Consider the following 26,536-nt stretch of genomic DNA (forward strand, 5'->3'; position numbering starts at 1 on the left):
TTTAATGGCCAGTAGTGTATATACGCTGCTGCAACGCCCTCAAACTGAAACTTTTTGATCGCTCCTTCGCCACGACTTCTTGTCCTGCGCCAACTTCTTCAGCTCGGAGTAGCTCTTACGACCTACGTCCTTAATTATTAGTTGTATGTAGTTCAACCTTTGTCTTCTCCTATAGTTTTCACCCTCTACAGCTCCGTCTAGTTCCATGGAAGTTATTCCGTAGTGTCTTAATACTTGTCCTACCATTATGTCCTTTCTCGTCGCCGGCCGGAGTGGCCGTGCGGTTCTAGGCGCTACAGTCTGGAACCGAGCGACCGCTACGGTCGCAGGTTCGAATCCTGCCTCGGGCATGGATGTGTGTTATGTCCTTAGGTTAGTTAGGTTTAATTAGTTCTAAGTTCTAGGGGACTGATGACCTCAGATGTTAAGCCCCATAGTGCTCAGAGTCATTTGAACCATTTCAATCCCTCTTTGCTTGCACTAGTCTGCTTTTTATGTCCGTCTTTCTTCCTCTGTCATGTATACTTTGCTTCTAATGTGATAGTATTCCTTCGCTTCGTCTACGTCGTGTCTCGTAATTTTCATACTTCACCCTGAATTTTTATGCCGCATTCGAAACTTTCTTTTATTTCCTTCACTGTTTCTTCGACAAAGAGATTTAACACCCGGGGAGAAAAAACTGCATCCCTATCGAAGATCCTGTCTTACACTTCATTTTTGACATTCCATTCTTTTTGTTCCATCTTCGTTGTCACACCTTTTTTCTTAGAATATCGAAAGCTTTCTCTAGGTCGACAAATCCTATGTTAATCTTTACTTCCTTTGGTGCCTTTTCCTTTCGTAAAACGCTAATGCTTCCAATGCTTTTCACTTCCATGTCTGACATCACTCTGAGTAAATAAATGAGGTAACCTGTTGTTTGCGATATGGCATTGTCCGTGGCATACATTACCGTGTGAAACTAAACGATTTCCTTGCGATCACCGAAACACGTGTATGCTGCAACGGTCGTTCTCTGCAGTTTTCAGTAATTTGGCAGATGTTCAGGGCTCGTTGGTGAGTTCCTTCCCTTCCTGGCATACGGCCAGTGTGTTTCTGCGGTATCCGCGGCAGTACGTGTGCTTTAAGGCTTTCTAGATCAATGTAGAATACTATTTTCGTGTGGTGAGATACTATGAGTGGTGTTTCATAGTTTTGGCAGATGTTACCGGATTGATCATTATGAATTGGAACGTAAACTGGTACCTGCAAAGTGATGTTGCCTTGTCTTAGGATTCAGTTCAAAGTTTAGCATCTTCTGTGGATACGTATTGTCAGTAGACACTTCTGACTTCAGTAAATCCATAATTATTTCATTCTTTTCTTTTTTTCCCTGTTGACTCTTTGAATATGTTGTGGTGGACAAGGCTGTAGGTCCCAAGTTTCTGGTTTCATTCCGCAGTGAGTCTTTCCTAGTTGCTCCATGCGTTGTAGCCAACGTTAGAACTGTAGGTCCAACTTAGCGGAATACGCAATTCAGTGCAGAGGTCAGTGGATGCTAGGAACATGCTCAGCAGGACCGCATATAGTTAAGTATTGTGATATTAAAATCATTACCGTTTTCAGATAATTTTATCATGTTTAGGAGTTCTAATATTATTAACCTTGTTGAAAAAACAAGTTTCGCGGCAATTATCTCGTTTTACGTCAGTTTTCTCAACAGTTTTGTGTATCTGTCACTCCTTTTCATTTATCTCTTTGCTCTTTCTCTGCTGAGGGCAAGGTTTGCTCTCATGTCTACATATGCATCTGTATGATTAATCTGCAATTCATAATTAGATGCCTGGCCACCTTCTAAATATTTTCTACCCTTCCACTGTCGAATAGAGTGCGGGAAAAACGAACACTTAAATCTTTCTGTTCGAGCTCTGATTTCTCTTATTTTGTTATGATGACCATTCCTCATGATCTATATGATGAGCATGTGGGCACCAAAATAACATTTTCCCATTCGGAGGAAAAGGTTGATGACTGAAATTTCATGAGAAGACCCTGCCGCAACGAAAATCATCTTTGTTTTACTGACTGCCACCTGGATTCTCGTATCATATCCGTGGCGTTCTCTATGTCAGAATAATAAAAGCTAACTGCCCTTGTTTGAATTTTTTCGATGTCCTCCGTCAATACCTTTTGATACGCGTCCCACACCGCGCAGCAAGAAGACGGGCGAGCGTAATGTAGGCATTCTTTTTAGCAGACCTGTTGCATTTTATAAGGGTTCTGCTAATGAAATTTTGTCGTTGGTATGCCTTCTGCACAACATTATCTATGTGATAGTTCCAGTTTAAGTTGTTCGTTAGTGTAATTCCTAGGTATTTAGCTGAATTGACAGCATTTAGATGTGTGTGATTTATCGTGAAACCAAAATTTGACGTATTCCTTGTAGTACTCATGTGGTTGATCTCACACTTTCCAGTATTTGTCTTGAGAAAATCATTCTGCAATTGGTTTTGCTTCCCCCCATGAACCATGGACCTTGCCGTTGGTGGGGAGGCTTGCGTGCCTCAGCGATACAGATGGCCGTACCGCAGGTGCAACCACAACGGAGGGGTATCTGTTGAGAGGCCAGACAAACGTGTGGTTCCTGAAGAGGGGCAGCAGCCTTTTCAGCAGTTGCAGGGGCAACAGTCTGGATGATTGACTGATCTGGCCTTGCAATATTAACCAAAACGGCCTTGCTGTGCTGGTACTGCGAACGGCTGAAAGCAAGGGGAAACTACAGCCGTAATTTTTCCCGAGGACATGCAGCTTTACTGTATGATTAAATGATGATGGCATCCTCTTGGGTAAAATATTCCGGAGGTAAAATAGTCCCCCATTCGGATCTCCGGGCGGGGACTACTCAGGAGGATGTCGTTATCAGGAGAAAGAAAACTGGCGTTCTACGGATCGGAGCGTGGAATGTCAGATCCCTTAATCGGGCAGGTAGGTTAGAAAATTTAAAAAGGGAAATGGATAGGTTAAAGTTAGATATAGTGGGAATTAGTGAAGTTCGGTGGCAGGAGGAACAAGACTTCTGGTCAGGTGACTAGAGGGTTATAAACACAAAATCAAATAGGGGTAATGCAGGAGTAGGTTTAATAATGAATAGGAAAATAGGAATGCGGGTAAGCTACTACAAACAGCATAGTGAACGCATTATTGTGGCCAAGATAGATACGAAGCCCACACCTACTACAGTAGTACAAGTTTATATGCCAACTAGCTCTGCAGATGATGAAGAAATTGAAGAAATGTACGATGAAATAAAAGAAATTATTCAGATAGTGAAGGGAGACGAAAATTTAATAGTAATGGGTGACTGGAATGCGAGTGTAGGAAAAGGGAGAGAAGGAAACATAGTAGGTGAATATGGATTGGGGCTAAGAAATGAAAGAGGAAGCCGCCTAGTAGAATTTTGCACGGAGCACAACTTAATCATAGCTAACACTTGGTTTAAGAATCATGAAAGAAGGTTGTATACGTGGAAGAACCCTGGAGATAGTAAAAGGTATCAGATAGATTATATAATGGTAAGACAGAGATTTAGGAACCAGGTTTTAAGTTGTAAGACATTTCCAGGGGCAGATGTGGACTCTGACCACAATCTATTGGTTATGACCTGTAGATTAAAACTGAAGAAACTGCAAAAATGTGGGAAATTAAGGAGATGGGACCTGGATAAACTGAAAGAACCAGAGGTTGTACAGAGTTTCAGAGAGAGCATAAGGGAACAATTGACAGGAATAGGGGAAAGAAGTACAGTAGAAGAAGAATGGGTAGCTCTGAGGGATGTAGTAGTGAAGGCAGCAGAGGATAAAGTAGGTACAAAGACGAGGGCTGCTAAAAATCCTTGGGTAACAGAAGAAATATTGAATTTAATTGATGAAAGGAGAAAATATAAAAATGAAGTAAATGAAGCAGGCAAAAAGGAATACAAACGTCTGAAAAATGAGATCGACAGGAAGTGCAAAATGGCTAAACAGGGATGGCTAGAGGACAAATGTAAGGATGTAGAAGCTTATCTCACTAGGGGTAAGATAGATACTGCCTACAGGAAAATTAAAGAGACCTTTGGAGAGAAGAGAACCACGTGTATGAATATCAAGAGCTCAGATGGCAGCCCAGTTCTAAGCAAAGAAGGGAAGGCAGAAAGGTGGAAGGAGTATATAGAAGGTTTATACAAGGGCGATGTACTTGAGGACAATATTATGGAAATAGAAGAGGATGTAGATGAAGACGAAATGGGAGATACGATACTGCGTGAAGAGTTTGACAGAGCACTGAAAGACCTGAGTCGAAACAAGGCCCCCGGAGTAGACAACATTCCATTAGAACTACTGACGGCCTTGGGAGAGCCAGTCATGACAAAACTCTACCAGCTGGTGAGCAAGATGTATCAGACAGGCGAAATACCCTCAGACTTCAAGAAGAATATAATAATTCCAATCCCAAAGAAAGCAGGTGCTGACAGATGTGAAAATTACCGAACTATCAGTTTAATAAGCCACGGCTGCAAAATACTAACGCGAATTCTTTACAGACGAATGGAAAAACTGGTAGATGCAGACCTCGGGGAGGATCAGTTTGGGTTCCGTCGAAATGTTGGAACACGTGAGGCAATACTGACCTTACGACTTATCTTAGAAGAAAGATTAAGAAAAGGCAAACCTACGTTTCTAGCATTTGTAGACTTAGAGAAAGCTTTTGACAATGTTGACTGGAATACTCTTTTTCAAATTCTAAAGGTGGCAGCGGTAAAATACAGGGAGCGAAAGGCTATTTATAATTTGTACAGAAACCAGATGGCAGTAATAAGAGTCGAGGGGCATGAAAGGGAAGCAGTGGTTGGGAAAGGAGTGAGACAGGGTTGTAGCCTCTCCCCGATGTTATTCAATCTGTATATTGAGCAAGCAGTAAAGGAAACAAAAGAAAAATTTGGAGTAGGTATTAAAATTCATGGAGACGAAGTAAAAACTTTGAGGTTCGCCGATGACATTGTAATTCTGTCAGAGACGGCAAAGGACTTGGAAGAGCAGTTGAACGGAATGGACAGTGTCTTGAAAGGAGGATATAAGATGAACATTAACAAAAGCAAAACGAGGATAATGGAATGTAGTCAAATTAAATCGGGTGATGCTGAGGAAATTAGATTAGGAAATGAGACACTTAAAGTAGTAAAGGAGTTTTGCTATTTTGGGAGCAAAATAACTGATGATGGACGAAGTAGAGAGGATATAAAATGTAGACTGGCAATGGCAAGGAAAGCGTTTCTGAAGAAGAGAAATTTGTTAACATCGATTATAGATTTAAATGCCAGGAAGCCGTTTCTGAAAGTGTTTGTATGGAGTGTAGCCATGTATGGAAGTGAAACATGGACGATAACTAGTTTGGACAAGAAGAGAATAGAAGCTTTCGAAATGTGGTGCTACAGAAGAATACTGAAGATAAGGTGGATAGATCACGTATCTAATGAGGAGGTATTGAATAGGATTGGGGAGAAGAGAAGTTTGTGGCACAACTTGACTAGAAGAAGGGATCGGTTGGTAGGACATGTTTTGAGGCATCAAGGTATCACAAATTTAGCATTGGAGGGCAGCGTGGAGGGTAAAAATCGTAGAGGGAGACCGAGAGATGAGTACACTAAGCAGATTCAGAAGGATGTAGGTTGCAGTAGGTACTGGGAGATGAAGCAGCTTGCGCAGGATAGAGTAGCATGGAGAGCTGCATCAAACCAGTCTCAGGACTGAAGACAACAACAACAACAATTGGTTTTGATCTTCTGATGACTTTACTAGGCGGTAAATGACAGCATCTTGTGCAAACAATCTAAGAGGGCTGCTCAGATTGTTTCCTATGTCGTTTATGTTGATTAGGGACAGAAGAGGGCCTGGACCACTTCCTTGGGGAACGCCAGATATGACTATTGTTTTACTCGACGACTTCCCGTCAGTTGCTTTTAACTGCTACCTTTGACAGGAAGTCACGAATCCAGTCACACAGTTGAGACGATACTCCGTATATAATCAATTTTATTAGAAGTCGATTGTAAGGAACTGTGTTAAAAGGCTTCCGAAACCTAAGAATATGGAATCAGTTTGACGTTCCCTTTCGATAGCACTCATTACTTCGTGAGAATAAAGTGCTAGTTGCATTTCACAAGAACAATATTTTCTCAGTCCGTTTTGACTGTTTGCCAATAAATCGTGTTTTCCTTTTCGAGGTAATTCATCGTGCACGAACACAGTATATGTTCCAAAATCCTGCTGCAAGTCGACGCTAGTAACATGAGTTTGTAATTCAGCGGATTACTCCTATTTCCATTATTGAGTATTGGTGTGACTTGTGTAACTTTCGAGTTTTAAAGTACGGATCTTTCGATTAATGTATGTTGTATTCAGGATGATTTTTTTCCATGTGTACAATCTTTAGGGATTGATCGATGAAAGGATACAGAAGAAAAAAGGTCTAATGAATTTATGTGCGGAAATGCATGCTTTCCATGTTAGAGACCATTCATTCAATCATACATTGTTATAGAGACTGCAGTCTAATACGCGCTGTACCATGCAGCCACAGTTACAGTATGTGTCGAAAATGGTTCTGTATTCCTCAACGCAGACGTGTACACGCCGTAGCATGTTCTGTCTCACCGGTTCACATCGGCAAGGCTGCATCCGAACAGTGTATGAGTGGTGGTGGTGGTTAGTGTTTAACGTCCCGTCGACAACGAGGTCATTAGAGACGGAGCGCAAGCTCGGGTTAGGGAAGGATTGGGAAGGAAATCGGGCGTGCCCTTTCAAAGGAAATCACGGAAAACCTAAATCTGGATGGCCAGAGACGGGATTGAACCGTCGTCCTCCCGAATGCGAGTCCAGTGTGCTAACCACTGCGCTACCTCGCTCGGTAACAGTGTCTAAGGCAGCATGAATACGCTGCTCGAATGTCTCCACATCTGGAATGAGCTTTGCATACACAATACTTTTGAGATGGCCCCATACCCAGAAATCGCACGGGTTGAGATCCTATGAACGAACAGGCCATGTAACTGGACCCCCTCGTCCGATCCATCGACATGGGAAGGCACGACTGAGATGCGTCCGGACGTTAACGGCGAAGAGGGCTGGAACACTATCATGTAGCAGCCACATAACCCTACGAATCATCAATGGCACTTCTCCCAGCAGGGGAGGCAAAGTCACCCACAAGAAATGCTGGTAGTTCCGACCTGTTAGCGACTTGGAAAGAAGACTGATCCCAAAATACGATCGTCAGTTATCCCGACCCACACATTCCGGTTGCAACGATACTGATGATTCGCTGTCACCATACCATGGGGATTCTGCATACTATCTCACAGATAACTGTTATGAAAGTTGAAGCCACCACTCCGTGTAAAGGTGGCCTCATCTGTGAATAGGATGGAAACCAGTGACAAAACTGCTCCCGATGTGAAAAGCCTGTCGCTGCATACCCTGTAAGTGATAAGGATAGTAACAGTTGTCATGGAGAATGTTTCACACGTTCACCTGGCTCACCATGTACTGGCGGCCCAACTGCCTGCTACTGACACGGCGGTCGCCTTCCACAGTGTTAATCTAGTGTCGAACATTACGGGTGCGTCCTTCATGATTTCCTATTTCCTGAAACGACCCTGTCTCAGACAAACGGAGAAACATTGTTGCGAACATTGAGTGCTGTGGTTCTTGTCGGTCCGGATAGTTCTCCCGATACAACCTTGCTTCACGCCGCCGTTGTCATTTGCCTTTCTGTAAATAAGCAGCAAGCTCTCGATTCGAGTACGGAACCATTGTATACAACGCTGTATCGCATCCACTACAAGACGAGTCAGCAGAAGACTGGAATCGGAGACAACATTATTAGTTACTATGGCAGGAAATGGTGCTAGGGCATGACGTATGAGTAACTGTACCACCGTCTAGGAGGAAACCATGCTTATTGTACCGGCCGGTGTGGCGGTGTTCTAGGCGCTTCCGTCTGGAACCGCGCGACCGCTACGCTCGAATCAAGCCTCGGGAATGGATGTGTGTGATGTCCTTATGTTAGTTAGGCTTGAGTAGTTCCAGGGGACTGACGACCTCAGATGTTAAGTTCCATAGTGCTCAGAGCCACTTGAATCATGCTTATTGTAACTGTAGCTGCACGATACAGCGCGTATTAGACCGCAGTCTGTGTAACAAAGTATGATTGAATAAATGGTCTCTAGCATGGAAACCATACATTTCCAGACATAAGTTCGTTAGACCTGTTTTGCTTCGTATTCTTTCATCGATCAGTTGCTAGAGTTTGTACACGGTGGAAAAAAATCGCCCTATTTAATTGCTATCGGTAAGTATGCAGTTATTTTATCAGCATCCTCTGAAAGGTATCCATCTGGTGTACAATCTGTTTCACAACACCGTTTCACCGTTTCACAAAATGTTATGTATCTCTAACTACTCATATTTTTCAAGAAATGTTTCCTGACTCCACGGCAGAGTATTTAAATCACTGATTACAGATTGACTTGAAATATAAATACATTTGCTGGCTTAGGCTAGCTTCTGCACGCTACCTATACCTGTAAATCGCTCTTGCATGGGAGTCTTGATGGTAGCGGCAGCGACATGGCTCCTCTCCCGCCACTATTAGTCCGTGTACTCTTTGCTGTCTTTTAAAACAATTAACAAAGACTGATGTCATTTGGGTGTATATTTTGGTACTAGGTACTTATAAAAGTAATCATACTGATTGATTAATTTAGAGGGTTACTAGCATGCGTTGCATGTTTCCACTTAATTCTGCTCTATGCCTTAATCTTCTACGGCATTTCAGCTCAAGCGAAAACGCTTTTTCTGTAGAAGCGTGCCATAAGAATATTGTGTAAAGTTAATCACCATACATCTTGCAGAAAGCGCTTCAATGACCTAGCGATGCACCCACTCACATGATAATGCTCATACGGTATGGGAATGTAGGCTTTCTCGACAAATGTCATGGATGAAATGTTACCGTGTTTCAATCGAGTCGTTTCGTCGTTTTCTAGCAGTGTTTCGACGAGTTTCCTAGTTACCTAACTGGTGGTGGTAATTGCGTGGGACAGAACAGTATACTGCTATACAAAAGTACGCAGCAAGCTGCTACCTATTAATGTAAACTTCACTCGTTCCACTTCCTGGATACTCTCCTTTCTCATGGGACTGGCGGAAAACGAAGTGTGAATGAATGAAATAATGGGTGCACGAATGCGGAAAAATGTTCAGGTTCGAGGATTTATTTTTCAGTTTATTCTTAAAAAAATTTCAGGACAGTAAGAAAGGAAAATTAGACCTCAGCGAACAGGGAGATCCAACTAGACAGCGAATGGGTTTTTTCACCATTCTGAAGACGAACATGAGACTGCTGACATATGGCGAGAAGACTGTCATTTGCGAAAGTTATCATTAGTTTCTGTCCCCTTGCACTTTTATGGCTCACCCTAAATTTTCCGCTACGGCCATCATTTCTTCGACGTAGTACAAGACGAACGCAGTGCCACTGTAGGGAATAGCCACCCTAGAGACGAACAGCTCTTTATTGAACGGCTCGCAGTAATAAAACCGCCTAGCCGCGCTCACGGGAAAACAACCGATGACGTTACTGCTAAAGACATACAGCATCTGGAGCTTAGGTCAGGTTTGGTCTGACCACGTTACACTAGGAAACCATGTTACTTGTGCATGCGAGATGTCTCTCATTGAGACTTACGTGACGTTCCACTCCTTTACTTAGTTACCTAAATGAAGTCAATTACTTTTGGCTGCCTGTAATATTACCGGTCGCGGCACCGATAACTAAATAACTGGGTCTCCAGCCTCACTGTATAATGTTGACACTGTAACACAACGGTAATTTACCGGGATGCAATGGGCCCTTCTGAAAACCCATTTCCCGAAGACAAATTCAATTGAAAGGTTCGGCGAATCCTAGGGATATCAATGCTGGAAATAACAATGAATGGAATTAATTGACATCTCTTCTTTTCATTCCGCCACACTCAAATGTAACATAACACGCAGGGATGCAGTGACAATACAAAATACGTGAACAAACAAAGAAACTACTGGGCGTGCTGAAAGGTAATGCCTGCGAATTTTGTATTGTGTTCTCAATATCTTGTTGAGGTATTACATCTCATGCATATTACTTGGTCGACTTTCCGCTTCACTGACCCAAATAGAAACCCTTTGTCGCTTCAGGGCTCCAAATTTTATCATGTAACATGGCGTTGTGTAACTACGTCGGTGTTTGAGAAACGGCTTGCTGTAATCGAGTTTCGAATTCGAAGAGTTCGTCCACCATATTCTTCAGCATAACAATGCCAGACCACACACGGGCACTGTTACATCTGCAACAATCCGACGCCTTGCGTTCACTGTCATCGATCATCCTTCATACAATCCCGACTTGGCCCCATCCGATTTTCATCTGTTATCAGAACTTACAGAACACTTTCGGAGTCTTCTCTTTGGTGCCAAAAAACTGGTCTCTCGTTGGGAGAAATGTGTTCGTCGGTAAGGTGTCTATTTTGAGAAATAAATATGTAGACATAAAGAACAAAAGTGTAGAATGTTAACAACATTTGTTTTATTTGAAAAGCTTCAAGAGTTTTCAGATAAAGGAATTCGGATACATTACTTTTCAGTATGTCCTCATACCAATAAGGACAAGTATATATAAAGTGAGAGTGAATATTAAATTTAAGTTCAAAGTAGCTCTATTAGGGGAACGCCCAGTAATTCCTGGCTTAACTTAAGTAGTTATCAAAACTTTGTTAGTCTCATTCATGCCCTAAGAAACTCGTAGGTTTTCCTGGAAACTAGCTACAGGTACAGAAAACTACAGGTCCTTCACCGAAAAGATCACGTGTCCCCTTCAGGATTGTACCTTGATTTGCGTTGACGGTGTCTCCCCGCTATCCGCAACTCCATGTAGAACTCGCTGCCACTTTCTTCGTCTACCGTAGCCCCTGTTGATTTAAAATCTCTTATCGAATCCTTGCCACCCTTGGGAGGCCAATCTCCGAGTAACGCTCACAGCTATCGCCGCTTTTTCCGCTCCCGTATCCCGGCGCACGCGCCTGGCCTCCTCCATCTTGTGACTGGTTGTTTCATAAACAACATACTGACATGCGCTCATTGGATGTTCGATTCTCTACACCCGACTATCTAGCTTGCTCCAGCCAGGACCAATTTCCCGGTGTAACTGTGGCATGGAAACTTCAGCTGTTACCGTTAACTGGGCTGCCCCTGTTTATTCTGCCTCAGTCCGTGGATGTGCTGGACCAACTGTTGTCTCATGTCTTGGATGGTCGTCGTCCGTTCTATGTTCGCAAAACACACTGCGTTACGAAATTAAAGGATCATTGGGGGCGATAATTTTGAAATTTTGCCCAAAAGTGCCTGCAACCTTTCTCTGTAATGCTGCAAAAGCGTGCCGCTCTACGACGTCGCCCTCTGGCACGGCGACGCTTCAACAGCGAGGTGTTGATACATTCGAAAATAGGCCACAGCTCAGAAGTTCATGTGAGTTGTAAAGCGGATTAATGATGTCACATTGGCACCAGATTTCACAAATTTTTTTCCCACCGTCACAGTGGACGTGTCGCACGATGAGAAAGTCGCCACAATCCCTCTTACCCACATTTTACCCCTTCTTTTGAAGCCTCTGCGATGGAGGTCAGAACGCGACGTCCACTGATGAAATCACGCGGTTTTCGCATGGTATGGGCGGCCTCGGAAAAATTTTCAGACTCACCGCCGCTCAGAATCGACTCGAAAAGACCTCAGGAGGTGTCCTAAATGGCAGCAGTGAAACGACGCCTTTCTCGGGCGCTCTGATTGCCACGTATTTCGCTGTCGAAAACGACAGTTCCCAGAGCGATGTGCGTCACGAAGATGTTCTTACATCTTTTGACACCGCTGAAACCGTCGGATTTTTCATCCCTTCTGTAAGGACACTGCAGAGCTGCATCCCCGTTGAGTGTGATCGTATCCCTTTGGAGTGCAGCGCGAACACAATTTTTGGCTTGGGGTACAGGTTGGAACCACTAGGGACCAGTCAAAACCATTGGACTAAAGTTGAACATGATCCAAAGTGGTAAAAGGTACTCATGCTTTTCCAGCCCTCTTGTTTTCCCCCACTCCTGTGGCGTGATTACGGGGGAGTGCACCAATAACATATGTGTAAATAAAACTGCAAACGATCACTCTCGTAAGACCCCCACGCCCCCACCACTTCGGCAACACCATCTGTCCCACTGACGCAACTTTATTAAGCGGGTTACAAATGTACGTATCAGAAATTTCGACTCTTAATCAGCCTGGCGGATGCTTTAGCGCCTGAGGGCTAGGCAACCCTTTCGACATCCCTGGGTGAGGTTTGCCTACTTTCAGGTGCGAAAGCATTCGTAATACCTTTTGCATATTTACTTTCGTTGACTTTCGTCAATTACGCTTGTGCTCATAGCTCTGTTCGGTAACAAAGTTGTTTGCTTAACATTATCAAGTTAAGAAATTAAAAAGTGAAATCTTAGAAAGGTTTCGATGAGGTGAGTTTATAAAACTTTTTAACTTCTTATTTTTCATCTTCTATAGATTAATAATGTATAACAAACGCCTCACCTTCTGTGCGTTCCTTTAATCTTAATTAAAAATCCGCTGAAAATAGTAGGGGAAACGACGCTATAAATAAAGACATATGTTAAGCAATCTATACTATTTTATTCACGAAAAAATTGACGCTGTTTAAATGAGAAACAGAAATTCGATTTTCCTTAGTGAGACATTTTGGAAACAGGAATTTACTATTTCGGCCTTCTATGATCCCTTTATTCGATGTCGTTATGGTTACAGATTGTCTGGACAGATTGTTGTGACAGGTTTACTGATTTGATATAAGACCGACTCTCGTTCGAGTTTTTACTCACATCGGGAGGTAGAACTTTACTTCCGTATTCTTTGAACGCTTCACTCTCGGCTCTCCTTAGACTAATTTTGTCTTATTTCAGTTTTAGTTTGTCTATAAGGCTCTGATTACTTTTAAATCTGCGCAGAAGCTTTCTTTGCTCTCGAAGGAGCTTTGAAACCAGGTTGTCGAACAAAGGATGGTCTTCTCCAACCCTCACAACTTTAATCAACACGTAACTGCCTCAGTCATATTGTCCAATACTCTTGAACTTTGTCCATTTATACTGAACATTTTCAGTTTCCTTGGAGATTGTTTCATCTGAATCGGCTTTTGGCACTTTTTAAGCAGAAATAAAATTCCTGACAAAAAAAAATCCGGTGAAACATCCAGAAGGATCGGAGAAAACTAAATGGTAACTTTGGTAATTGGGTAGGCATGTGATGTCATCTGATTGATTACAAAATCGATTCAAATTTACAAAGAACTTGGCAGTTTGAGTCCACCTTTCAGTATGACATTGACCCTCTGTGGCCTGGGTGTATGCACGGATTCGGTTGGGAATTGTGTCAGAAAGCCGTTGTACCATTTGACGCCAGCTGGCCTACAGGTACTGTATCTGGTCCTTGATATACTGAATACTGGCACTGGGATGGGCTTGACGTCAGAGCTGATCCCACAACTGCTCTACTGGGGAAAGTCTGAGGATCCTGCTCTCGACGGAAGTCCCACAACGTCTAGCAGACAGTTTATAGACTGATGTGCCCTGTGTGGACAAGTATCGTCCAATTGAAAAATGGCACGACGATACTATGGCAAGAGAGGTAACACACGAGGTCACAGGATATCCGTGACGTACCGCTGTGCTGTCGGACATCCCTCAATCACTACCGGCCGTGACATATAATCATACTCGATGGCTGAGACACCAAGACGCCAGCAGTTTTCAAAACATTGAAAGAAGGAGAGCTCCCCTCAGGGTGCCAGCATATTTGCTAACGACTGTCATGTAGGGAACCACAGTTAGTCGGCGAACATATTGCGACTTCATTGCTTCCCGGTCAGGCATCGCTCCAAACGCATTTGTTTGTGTAGTGGCGTTAACAGCGGACTACTCTTCGGACGGTAATTCACTTGCCACGCTCCTGCTAGTTTCCGACAAGTTGTGCGGCGTGAGGCAGAACGTTCTCGGGCTACAGGCGCAGATGTGAATAGATTACGATGTGCCTGGTAGAGAATACGGCGGTCCTCCTGCGTGATGGTCAGGTGTGATGAACTGGAATCCAAGAGTATGTCTAGCCTCACATTACCACGCGGTACAACATCGGGACAGTATCACAGCCGTTTGCCCCACAAATTGCGAATACATAGAAAGAAGGATCCTTTATTGTATGATTATATGATAGCAGAACAAACACTGGTAGCAGTTACGTCTGTAAAATATCTGGGAGTATGCGTGCGGAACGATTTGAAGTGGAATGATCATATAAAATTAATTGTTGGTAAGGCGGGTACCAGGTTGAGATTCATTGGGAGAGTCCTTATAAAAGGTAGTCCATCAACAAAGGAGGTGGCTTACAAAACACTCGTGCGACCTATACTTGAGTATTGCTCATGAGTGTGGGATCCGTACCAGATCGTGTTGACGGAGGAGATAGAGAAGATCCAAAGAAGAGCGGCGCGTTTCGTCACAGGGTTATTTGGCAACCGTGATAGCGTTACGGAGACGTTTAACAAACTCAAGTGGCATACTCTGCAAGAGAGGCGCTCTGCATCGCGATGTAGCTTGTTCGTCAGGTTTCGAGAGGGTGCGTTTCTGGATGAGGTATCGAATATATTGCTTCCCCCTACTTATACCTCCCGAGGAGATCACGAATTTAAAATTAGAGAGATTAGAACGCGCACGGAGGCTTTCAGACAGTCGTTCTTCCCGCGAACCATACGAGACTGGAACGTGGCACGTAAAGTGCCCTCCGCCACACACCGCTGGGTGGCTTGCGGAGTATAAGTGTAGATGTAGATGTAGAAATTTGGATACTGCGCTGTAAGGAAACCAGTCGCACGGAGACCGACCCACAACGAAACCCTTTAAAACACTGTCAGGTGCTGATAATGCTGTCTCATAAGCTACGCAGCATCTCCGTGTGCTTCAGTGTTCTGTCAACATCTAATGCTATCCAAGCTTCTTATGTACTCTTCAGGCGTGGTAACAGCATTAAAAGGAACAACGCTAGTGTGGACTAATGACTTCTCTACCTGTCACAGAGAATAGCAAGACTAATCGTTCACATCCCCACCGACGATGTGTACGTGAAGGAAGTCAGGGATGATCGACTTCCGACCATGTCTTCTGGGTGTTTCCCCCTTTTTTTTGTCTGTGCGTTTCTATTGCTAGCCGTACTCAGTGATTCTACAGGATGTTTCCGTAAGAGCGAGCAAAAGTATAACAGGACATAGAGAATGCTCTGGTGAACAATTTAAGATGGGAAACCTGTGGTTGGAGCAACCAACTTAGGGAGGTATGGAAGTAAACTTGTCTACAACTTTGTCTAACATTATTTTCCAGCTTATTTAAAACTAACATGCGTACAATTTTACACGTACTGTGCTTTTTATATGCATGTGCATTCTTTATTTTCTGCAAGGAAGCAAGAAGGACGAGATGATTACTTCGAAGTTATGATGCAGGTTTTATTTACTTGTCGATAAGATGGTTCTGTTTCATCGTGCCATGACAGAACGTGTTGTGAATCAACAACAGACCCATTCATTACTGAGTGCTAGCCCGCATCTCGTGGCCGTGCGGTAGCGTTCTCGCTTCCCACGCCCGGGTTCCCGGGTTCGATTCCCGGCTGGGTCAGGCATTTTCTCTGCCTCGTGATGGCTGGGTGTTGTGTGATGTCTGTAGGTTAGTTGGGTATAAGTAGTTCTAAGTTCTAGGGGACTGATGACCATAGATGTTAAGTCCCATAGTGCTCAGAGCCATTTGAACCATTTTTTACTCAGTGCTATTCAGAGAGTTGCAGTACAATATGATGGAGCAGTACCGTTACAGTTTCGCAGAACTCAGTGACATGCATCTTGTGTATGGGTAAGTGCCCTCGATGTGTTGAAAGGCTGTACATGAGTGATTTCCTGACAGGTATCGGCCACGACGTGTTTATTTCTCTCGGTCGACTAACGGGAAATAGGTTCATTGGAAAGAAGAAACCAGGGACTTGGCAACATGAGAACCACTCGCACATCCGATTTTGAAGAGGAGTTGCTGGAACATTTGCAGTGGAAAATGGCTCTGAGCACTATGGGACTTAACATCTATGGTCATCAGTCCCCTATAACTTAGAACTACTTAAAACTCGCTAACCTCTGGACGGCACACAACACCCAGTCATCACGAGGCAGAGAAAATCCCTGACCCCGCCGGTTTGCAGTGGTCCCCACGACAAGTACTCGTCGTATTGCACGTGAAATGGGCACTGCACATACTAGCGTTTAGCGAGCACTCCACGAACAGCAGTTACGTCCATATCACCCGCAAGGAGTCCACGCAATGCTTGTTACTGACTTTGCACCAAGGGTCGCATTGTGTCTGCGATTGCTCCATCAATGGAATGATCCTTCAAACTTCCTCCCTATGGTGCTGTTTACTGACGAGGCCCCATTTGATCGTGATGGTATTTTGAACAGCAGGAATAGCCATACAATGTAGACTTACGCGGCCGGTGTTGTCTTCAGTTGCAACTTCCGGGCTGAGAGGCCGTAGTAGATGTATAAAATTTCCACCTACCATCATCCTAGGCAAAAAAGAGATGTCATTAAAACCTTCGTGGACAGAGCCGACAAAATCTGCCAGCCGGCTTACTAACAAGATCAACTAAATCACGGTCAGCCTTCATGAGAAACGGATATACCAGCAAGGAAATTGATCGAGACTTCCATCAAAAAAAGAGAAGCCAGAAGTCCAGAGCAACAACGGTAACCTACTGGAAAAGTTTTCCTACCGATCATTAATAAAGTCACGGACCGTATTTGGAAAGCTCTGGACAAGTATGGGATCGAAACAATCTTCAGACCCACCAAGAAGATTAAGGAATATTTAAGAACTGCAAATACGCCCGACACCCCCTAGCGACACCTGGGGTATACAAAATTACATGCAGTTGTGGACACGTATATATTGGAACAACGAAAAGAAGTGTAAACACCCGCTTAGCCGAACATAAAAGAAACTGTCGCTTAGGACACATCGGAAAATCGGCCGTAGCTGAGCATGTTTTTCGAGATGGGAACCACGAAATTAAATTTAATGACACAAGTGTTCTAGCACGAACATCCCATTATCATGCACCCATGTATAGAGAAGCAATAGAGATTCACAAACACCATAGTAATTTTAATAGAAAAGAGTAAGTTTTAAAGTTGGACAAAATATGGATGTCGATGTTGCACCAGCAGAATGACAATCGGTTACTCTTAATCGAGAATGATGGCGCCTTCCAAAGATAGGCATACCGTTGGCATCACGTGACGAATGGTGGTGCCCTCTATGCTGTCTATAAAAGCGAGAGTACCTGGAGCCAGAGTGGCAGTAACCGGACGACCTCAGAAGATGTCTCCCGCAAATGGGGACGAAACGATAGGTGGCAATTTTATACATTGACAACGGCCTCTCAGGCCGGAAGTTTCAACCGAAGAACAGGTATAGCCATGTATGGGACGAGGGAAACCCTCACGCTGTAGTATTTTCAGACCATCAAGTACGTTTTGCTGTGACAATCTAGGGCGCCATTATAGGCGACAATCTCATTGGGCCATCTTTTCTACGTGGCCGTCTGAAAGGCCAGTTATACTTTAGCTTCGTGCAATGAGTTCTGCTGAGTTGTTTGAGAGCGTACCCTTGCCTGTCCGTGAGAGGATTTAGATACGATGTGACGGTGCACCGCCTCACTTCAATGTAGATGTCCGCAACCATCTCAATGCTGTTTTTGCTGTTCGCTGGATTTGAAGAGGAGGTCCTATTCCTTGGCCTGCGAGGTCACCCGACCTGAATCCCCCTGATTATTTCCTATGGGAATATCTAAAGTCACTTGTGTATGAAACCACAGTCAATACGGAGAGCCCGCATCTCGTGGTCGTGCGGTAGTGTTATCGCTTCCCGCGCCCGGGTTCCCGGGTTCGATTCCCGGCGAGATCAGGGATTTTCTCTGCCTCGTGATGGCTGGGTGTTGTGTGTTGTCCTTAGGTTAGTTAGGTTTAAGTAGTTTTAAGTTCTAGGGGACTGATGGCCTAAGATGTTAAGTCCCATAGTGCTCAGAGCCATTTGAACCATTTTTTTTCAATACGGAGATGGAATTAGTTGCCAGCTGCTTGTGATGTGATTCGAAACTCACCGGGGATATTTGTCAGGGTGCGCCAGAATCTTGTTCGCCGATGTCATGCTTGCTTTGAGTTAGATGGCCGTCAGTTTCAGCACATTTTGTAAGATACGATACAAACGGTATGTTCATTGTCTCAGTGTTGGTATTTGCAGTTAACTGTTGTTGTTGTTGTTGTTGTTGTTGTTGTTGTTGCCTTCAGTCCAAAGACTGGTTTAATGCAGCTTTCCATGCTACTATATCCTGTGCAAGCGTCTTCATCAATGAGTAACTACTGCAACCTTCTTAGTGTATTCATCTCTTGGCCTCCCTCTACGCTTCCGTCCAATACTAAATTGGTGTCCCCTGATGCCCCAGAACGTGTCCTACCAACTGATCCCTTCTTCTAGTCAAGTTGTGCCACAAATTCCTCTTCTCCCCAATTCGTTTTAGTACCTCCTCATTAGTTACGTGATCTACCCATCTAACCTTCAGCATTCTTCTGTAGCACCACATTTCAAAAGCTTATATTCTCTTCTTGTCTAAAGTGTTTATCGTCCATGTTCCACTTCCATGCATGGCTACGCTCCATACAAATACTTTCAGAAAAGACTTCCTGACGATTAAATATGTACTAGATGTTAACAAATATCTCTTCTTCAGAAACGCTTTCCTTGCCATTGCAGTCTACATTTTATATCCTGTTTACGTCGACCAACATAAGTTATTTTACTGCCCAAATAGCAAAACTCATCTACTGCTTTAAGTGTCTCATTTCCTAATCTAATTCGCCCAGCATCACTTGATTTAATTCGACTACATTCCATTATTCTAGTTTTCCTTTGGTAACGTTCATCTTATATCTTACTTTCACGATACTGTGCATTCCCTTCAACTGCTCTTCCAATTCCTTTGCTGTCCTGACAGTATTACAATGTCATTGACAAACCTCAAAGTTTTTATTTCTTCTCCATGGACTTTAATTCCTACTCCAAATTTTTGTTTTGTTTCCTCTACTGCTTGCTGAATGCACAGTTTGAATACAGCCTTGTCTGGTTTCCGTACCAATTGTAAATAGCCTTTCGCTCCCTGTATTTTATCCCTGCCACCTTCAGAATTTGGCAGGGACTGTTCCAATCAACATTGTGAAAAGCTTTCTCTAAGTCTACAAATGCTAGAAACGTAGGCTTGCCTTTCCTTAACCTATCTGTTAAGATAAGTCGTAGGGTTAGTATTGCCTTGAGTGTTTCTACATTTCTACGGAATCCAAACCGATCTTCCATGAGGTCGTCTTCTGACAGTTCTTCCGTTCGTCTATTAAGAATTAGAGTTAGTATTTTGCAGACGTGACTTATTGAAGTGATAGTCCGGTAGTTTTAGTACCTGTCAACACCTTCCAGTTAACTATAACTAATGTAAATAAAAAAAGTACACAGTAATGTGATTTTATTCATATTATCTCCTTAAGCTGGCTTCTCTGACCTCAGGTTCCCTACCTCAAATTTTTTAGTGGAGCATCCTGTATGGCATGTTAAATTTTTGCACGCTTTTACGGAAACACTCTTCATAACGACGTTATTATCACTAATTTCCTATTGTACGGTAACTGAATCGAATATTTAGGACCTTTTTGTAAGGAAGTACACTACTGCCCATTAAAATTGCTACACCACGAAGATGGCGTGCTACAGACGCGAAATTTAACCGACAGGAAGAAGATGGTTCAAATGGCTCTGAGTACTATGGGACTCAACTGCTATGATCATCAGTCCCCTAGAACTTAGAACTACTTAAACCTAACGAACCTAAGGACATAACATACACCCATGCCCGAGGCAGGATTCGAACCTGCGACCGTAGCAGTCGCACGGTTCCGGACTGCGCGCCTAGAACCGCAAGACCACCGCGGCCGGCAGGAAGAAGATGCTGTGATATGAAAATGACTAGCTTTTCAGAGCATTCACACAACGTAGGCGCAGGTGGCGACACCTACAACGTGCTGACATGAGGAAAGTTTCGAACCGATTTCTCATACACAAACAGTAGTCGACCGGCGCTGGCTAGTGAAATGTTGTTGTGATGCGTCGTGTAAGGAGGAGAAATGCGTACCATGACGTTTCCGACTTTGATAAAGGTCGGATTGTAGCATATCGCGATTGCGGTTTATCGTATCGCGACATTGCTGCTCGCGTTGGTCGAAATCCAATCACTGTTAGCAGAATATGGAATCGGTGGGCGCAGGCGTGTAATACGAAACGCCGTGCTGGGTCCCAACGGCCTCGTATCACTAGCAGTTGAGATGACAGGCATCTTATCCACATGGCTGAAACGGATCGTGCAGCCACGTCACGATCCCTGAGTCAACAGATGGGAAAGTTTGCAAGACAACAACCATCTGGACGAACAGTTCGACGACGTTTGCAGCAGCATGGACTATAAGCTCGGAGACGACGGATGCGGTTACCCTTGACGCTGCATCACAGACAGGAGCGCCTGCGATCGTATACTCAACGACGAACTTGGGTGTACGAATGGCAAAACGTCATTTTTTCGGATGGATCCATGTTCTGTTTACAGCATAATGATGGTCGCATACATATTTGGCGACATCGCGGTGAACGCACATTGGAAGCGTGTATTCGTCATCGCCATACTAGCGTATCACCCGGCGTGATGGTATGGGGTGCCATTGGTTACACGCCTCGGTCACCTCTTGTTCGCATTGACGGCACTTTGAACAGTGGACGTTACATTTCAGATGTTACGACCCGTGGCTCTACCCTTCATTCTATCCCTGCGAAACCCTACATTTCAGCAGGATAATGCACGACCGCATGTTGCACGTCCTGTACGGGCCTTTCTGGATACAGAAAATGTTCGGCTGCCACCCTGGCCAGAACCATTCTCCAGATTTGGTCAATGGTGGCAGAGCAACTGGCTCGTCACAGTACGCCAGTCACTACTCTTGATGAACTGTGGCATCGTGTCGAAGCTGCATGGGCAGCTGTACCTGTACACGCCATCCTGTTTGACTCAATGCCCCGGCGAATAAAGGCCGTCATTACGACCAGAGGTGATTGTTCTGGGTACTGATTTCTCAGGATCTTTCCACCCAAATTGCGTGAAAATGTAACCACATGTCATTCCTAGTAAAATACACACCTGGAAATGGATAAGAGAACACATTGACACCGGTGTGTCAGACCCACCATACTTGCTCCGGACACTGCGAGAGGGCTGTACAAGCAATGATCACACGCACGGCACAGCGGACACACCAGGAACCGCGGTGTTGGCCGTCGAATGGCGCTAGCTGCACAGCATTTGTGCACCACAGCATTTGTGCACCTCCGCCGTCAGTGTCAGCCAGTTTGCCGTGGCATACGGAGCTCCATCGCAGTCTTTAACACTGGTAACATGCCGCGACAGCGTGGACGTGAACCGTATGTGCAGTTGACGGACTTTGAGCGAGGGCGTATAGTGGGCATGCGGGAGGCCGGGTGGACGTACCGCCGAATTGCTCAACACGTGGGGCGTGAGGTCTCCACAGTACATCGATGTTGTCGCCAGTGGTCGGTGGAAGGTGCACGTGCCCGTCGACCTGGGACCGGACCGCAGCGACGCACGAATGCACGCCAAGACCGTAGGATCCTACGCAGTGCCGTAGGGGACCGCACCGCCACTTCCCAGCAAATAAGGGACACTGTTGCTCCTGGGGTATCGGCGAGGACCATTCGCAACCGTCTCCATGAAGCTGGGCTACGGTCCCGCACACCGTTAGGCCGTCTTCCGCTCACGCCCCAACATCGTGCAGCCCGCCTCCAGTGGTGTCGCGACAGGCGTGAATGGAGGGACGAATGGAGACGTGTCGCCTTCAGCGATGAGAGTCGCTTCTGCCTTGGTCCCAATGATGATCGTATGCGTGTTTGGTGCTGTGCAGGTGAGCGCCACAATCAGGACTGCATACGACCGAGGCACACAGGGCCAACACCCGGCATCATGGTGTGGGGAGCGATCTCCTACACTGGCCGTACACCTCTGGTGATCGTCGAGGGGACACTGAATAGTGCACGGTACATCCAAACCGTCATCGAACCCATCGTTCTACCATTCCTAGACCGGCAAGGGAACTTGCTGTTCCAACAGGACAATGCACGTCCGCATGTATCCCGTGCCACCCAACGTGCTCTAGAAGGTGTAAGTCAACTACCCTGGCCAGCAAGATCTCCGGATCTGTCCCCTATTGAGCATGTTTAGGACTGGATGAAGCGTCGTCTCACGCGGTCTGCACGTCCAGCACGAACGGTGGTCCAACTGAGGCGCCAAGTGGAAATGGCATGGCAAGCCGTTCCACAGGACTACATCCAGCATCTCTACGATCGTCTCCATGGGAGAATAGCAGCCTGCATTGCTGCGAAAGTTGGATATACACTGTACTAGTGCCGACATTGTGCATGCTCTGTTGCCTGTGTCTATGTGCCTGTGGTTCTGTCAGTGTGATCATGTGATGTATCTGACCCCAGGAATGTGTCAATAAAGTTTCCCCTTCCTGGGACAATGAATTCACGGTGTTCTTATTTCAATTTCCAGGAGTGTATATTTGTCCAGTGAATACCTGTTTATCATCTGCATTTATTCTTGGTGTAGCAATTTTCATGGCGAGTAGTTGTATTTACGATGTTACTTTCAGGAGTCGGTTGTCTGATTATCAAATCAAAATAATTCAAGAACAAGACGTGATCCACGGAGAAGGACAGGTGTTGGTACGTCAGTTACGGGCGTCGTTTGGTGCAGGAGGAATGTGGGTGACTGCATGCCTGCGGGTATTCCCCGCCGCGGGGCCGGGTTGCGCAGAACGCCTGGCCGCGTCGGCTAGCGACTTGTGAAGCAGGCAGGCAGGCAGCGCGAGGGTATTTTAAAAACTGGGGCGTGCCGCGCTGCGGTGCGGCGCCTCCCCCCAGGTGCGCGGCGCGGCGTACGCGCTGGGCTCAAGCGTGCCGTAAAACGCGCCCTTTGATCGCTGGCTCGCGGCCGGCCGCGCGACGGACTGGAAGGCAGGCGGCCCCGGACCGCACGTGGCGCCGGCACCTCACCTCAGCTCAGCTCAGCTCGCTGCCCGCGCCGCGCTCTAGTCTCGCCACGGAGCTCCCGCAGGCCGCAGCCGCGGCTAGCCACCCTCCGAGATTAAGGTCAGTCGGCCGCTCCCCGGCGCCGGTACCTTGCCAGCTCTTTGCGATCATTGTTCAAATGGCTCAGAGCACTATGTGACTTAACTTCTGAGGTCATCAGCCGCCTAGCACTTAGAACTACTTAAACCTAAGGACAGAACACACATCCATGCCCGAGGCAGGACTCGAACCTAACCTCGGCCACACCGGCCGGCGCTACACGCTTCCTGGAGGGCAGCAAATTCAGGAACTTTATTCCGAACACTCTGAAAATTTACTGCTAATATCTTGATAGCTGAAGTGTCTTTACACTGAGCGCGTCCTGATTTCCCTGCATGCACGTCGACTGGTGAGTGTTTATCAGGACACCTCGCACTATTACGTAGCCTAAAAAAAACAACCATGTGCACGCCACAAGTGCTCTGCTACCCGACTAGCCGCTTCCTTTGTGCAGTGCACTCCTGTCATATCTAGGGGCGTCCTACAATTCCCCACCCAATAGCGCAAGTCTAGAAATTTCCGGCCAAGACCGTCACAAGCCACTTCGGCTGGCGATGATTGTTCACCCTCTGGTCGAGAGCACTGTGTCACACTCCGCAATTCTAATCTCGTCACTGACTTTCTCATTTCGGTTTGCAGACTACAAAAAATACACTGAACGTTTCAGGGAGAATCTCTCTTACTAAACAGCTACTTGTTGCTGAGGCGGGTGCCAGGTTGAGATTCATTGGGAGAGTCCTTGGAAAATGTAGTCCATCAACAAGGCAGGTGGCTCACAGAACACTCCTTCAACCTATACTTGAGTGTTGCTCATCAGTGTGGGATCCGTACCAGGTAGGGTTGACAGAGCAGATACAGAAGATCCAAAGAAGAGCGGCACGTTTCGTCGCAGGGTTATTGCAGCGCGGGATTAGCCGAGCGGTCTAGGGCGCTGCAGTCATGGACTGTGCGGCTGGTCAGGGCAGAGGTTCAAGTCCTCCCTCGAGCATGGGTGTGTGTGTTTGTCCTTAGGATATTTTAGGTTAAGTAGTGTGTAAGCTTAGGGACTGATGACCTTAGCAGTTAAGTCCCATAAGATTTCACACACATTTGAACAGGGTTATCTGGTAAGCGTCATAGCGTTACGGAGATTTTTAGCAAATTCAAGTGGCAGACTCTGCAAGAGAGGCGCTCTGCATCGCGGTGTAGCTTGCTGTCCAGGTTCCGAGAGCGTGCGTTTCTGCATGAGGCATCGAATATATTGCTTCCCCCTTCTTATACCTCGCGAGAGGAGATCAGGAATGTAAAATTAGAGAGAGTCTAGCGCGCACGGAGGCTTTCCGGCAGTCGTTCTTACCGCTAACCGTACGCGACTGGAACAGGAAAGGGAGGTAATGACAGTGGCACGTAAAGTGCCCTCCGCCACACTCCGTTGGGTGGTTTACGGAGTATTAATGTAGATGTAGATGTAGTCCACTACACAGTCCCAGTTGCATGTCGCCTTTCTAACGGCTTCCAGAGGCAACAAAAATGTGATTTTCAGTATACCACTATGTTCCAAAACGCAACGCATAATAAGGGCCGGCCGCTGTGGCCGACGGCTCTAGGCGCTTCAGTGCGGAACCGCGCTGCTGGTACGGCCGTAGGTTCGAATCCTGCCTCGGGCATGAACGTGTGTGATGTTCTCAGGTTATTTAGGTTTAAGTAGTTCTAAGTTCTACGGGACTGATGACCTCAGAAGTTAAGTCCCATAGTGCTCAGAGCCATCTGAACCATTCTTTAACGGTATATTCTCTAGGCATTTATCTAGAACTGTGAACTTCTCGTTTCCAAACATTTTCATCCGTTATCGAGGAAGACCCCAAAACCGAGCCGCGGTTTCAAAGACAGCCAGACAAAGAAAATGGCTGAAATTTCTACTGTATGTTCCAAGGATACCGAGCTACAACATCCTTCAAAGTTTTCGTGCTATCTCTACCGGATTCCGAGATACGATGTTACCCATAATTTACACGTAAAATATCCAAGGATAATCCGGTGTGTGGTGAAAACATAGTTTATAAAGATACGTAGCATCGACAAACATCCAAAAAAGGGTCTCCGTTATTACCAGAATGGTTCTGGAAACCCCATGTTGTAGTATTGAAGCGTATGCAACATTTTTTTGCACGTTAAATCTTCTATGAGGTGTAAAATTAGTTTTACGTTATTTCAATTACGCGCAAGTAAACTATCAAAAGTTTACTGACCGATACATTTCTTTTAATATGAGAAATATTCCGTGCTGTAGCAGGGAAAAGAAGGGAAACAGCCGAAAAAATGCTCCTATAGGGGCATAAATAGGCGAATATGCACCTTTTAAAAGACTGACTGAATGGTAGACTACCAGCTGCCTCATTCTACGTTTCTCACCGCCTGTAAGAGTTATCCCAAAAATTTGGGCGTGCGAACATATCGAGACCAAGGAGATTGCGGTTGTGAGACAGTGACAGTTAGAGAGAGACAAAGAGATAATAACAATGAATTAGGCGGAGTGAGTGATTGAGAATGGGTAAGTGGGAGTGAATGGTTATGAGCGACCTACACCGATGGACTAATGGGTGTGAACGAGTTACAATTAGGGGCGTTTGTGGGAGTGAGAGGTGAGTTGCTTGTTGACATGAGCGCAATATGTTCGCATCCCAAAACTTTCGGGAACCTTTTTAAAGGTGCTGATGAGGATATAATGAGGCAGCAGGTACGCCAATTTTCACTCAGAGTTAAACAGGAGTATATTTTCCTTCTTTGTACTCCGATAGGAGTATTTTCTCGCCGGTTTCGTGTAAATAACCGAATTTAAAAATTTAAAATACTGAACATAATATACTCATTGAGAGGTATAATCTTATGTTTAAAGGTTTAATACAGCAAGACATGTACCACAGTTAGAAACTGTGCAGAGTGAGGCATCGTAACTCACGACGCACGTATTAGTCAGACTATATTCGCCCGGTATTTGAGAATGAGGAGACCTAAAGTCCACCATCAAACTTAATATAAACTTCAAACACTTGTCAAACTTTTTCTCGCAAG

General features: G+C 45.2%; 2 protein-coding genes across 6 annotated transcripts in view; one reads left to right on the plus strand and one right to left on the minus strand.

The window, feature by feature from the left end:
* The window catches only part of LOC126356007 (D-glucuronyl C5-epimerase B), a 386,275-nt gene that overhangs the window by 259,273 nt on the left and 100,466 nt on the right, over positions 1-26,536 (minus strand). The window lies entirely within an intron of this gene.
* LOC126356008 (uncharacterized) overlaps positions 1-26,536 on the plus strand; it is a 552,676-nt gene that overhangs the window by 134,191 nt on the left and 391,949 nt on the right. The window contains exon 1 of one of the 5 annotated variants that reach the window (XM_050006657.1): positions 23,439-23,506. The exons of the other annotated variants lie outside the window; for them this stretch is intronic. The gene's annotated coding sequence lies outside the window, so the exon portion shown is untranslated. Of the gene's footprint in view, positions 1-23,438; positions 23,507-26,536 lie in introns of those variants that run through there. 5 annotated transcript variants of the gene reach the window in all.

Source organism: Schistocerca gregaria, chromosome 3 (genome assembly GCF_023897955.1).
Source record: "Schistocerca gregaria isolate iqSchGreg1 chromosome 3, iqSchGreg1.2, whole genome shotgun sequence".
In the NCBI taxonomy this organism is placed as follows: Eukaryota; Metazoa; Arthropoda; class Insecta; order Orthoptera; family Acrididae; genus Schistocerca; species Schistocerca gregaria.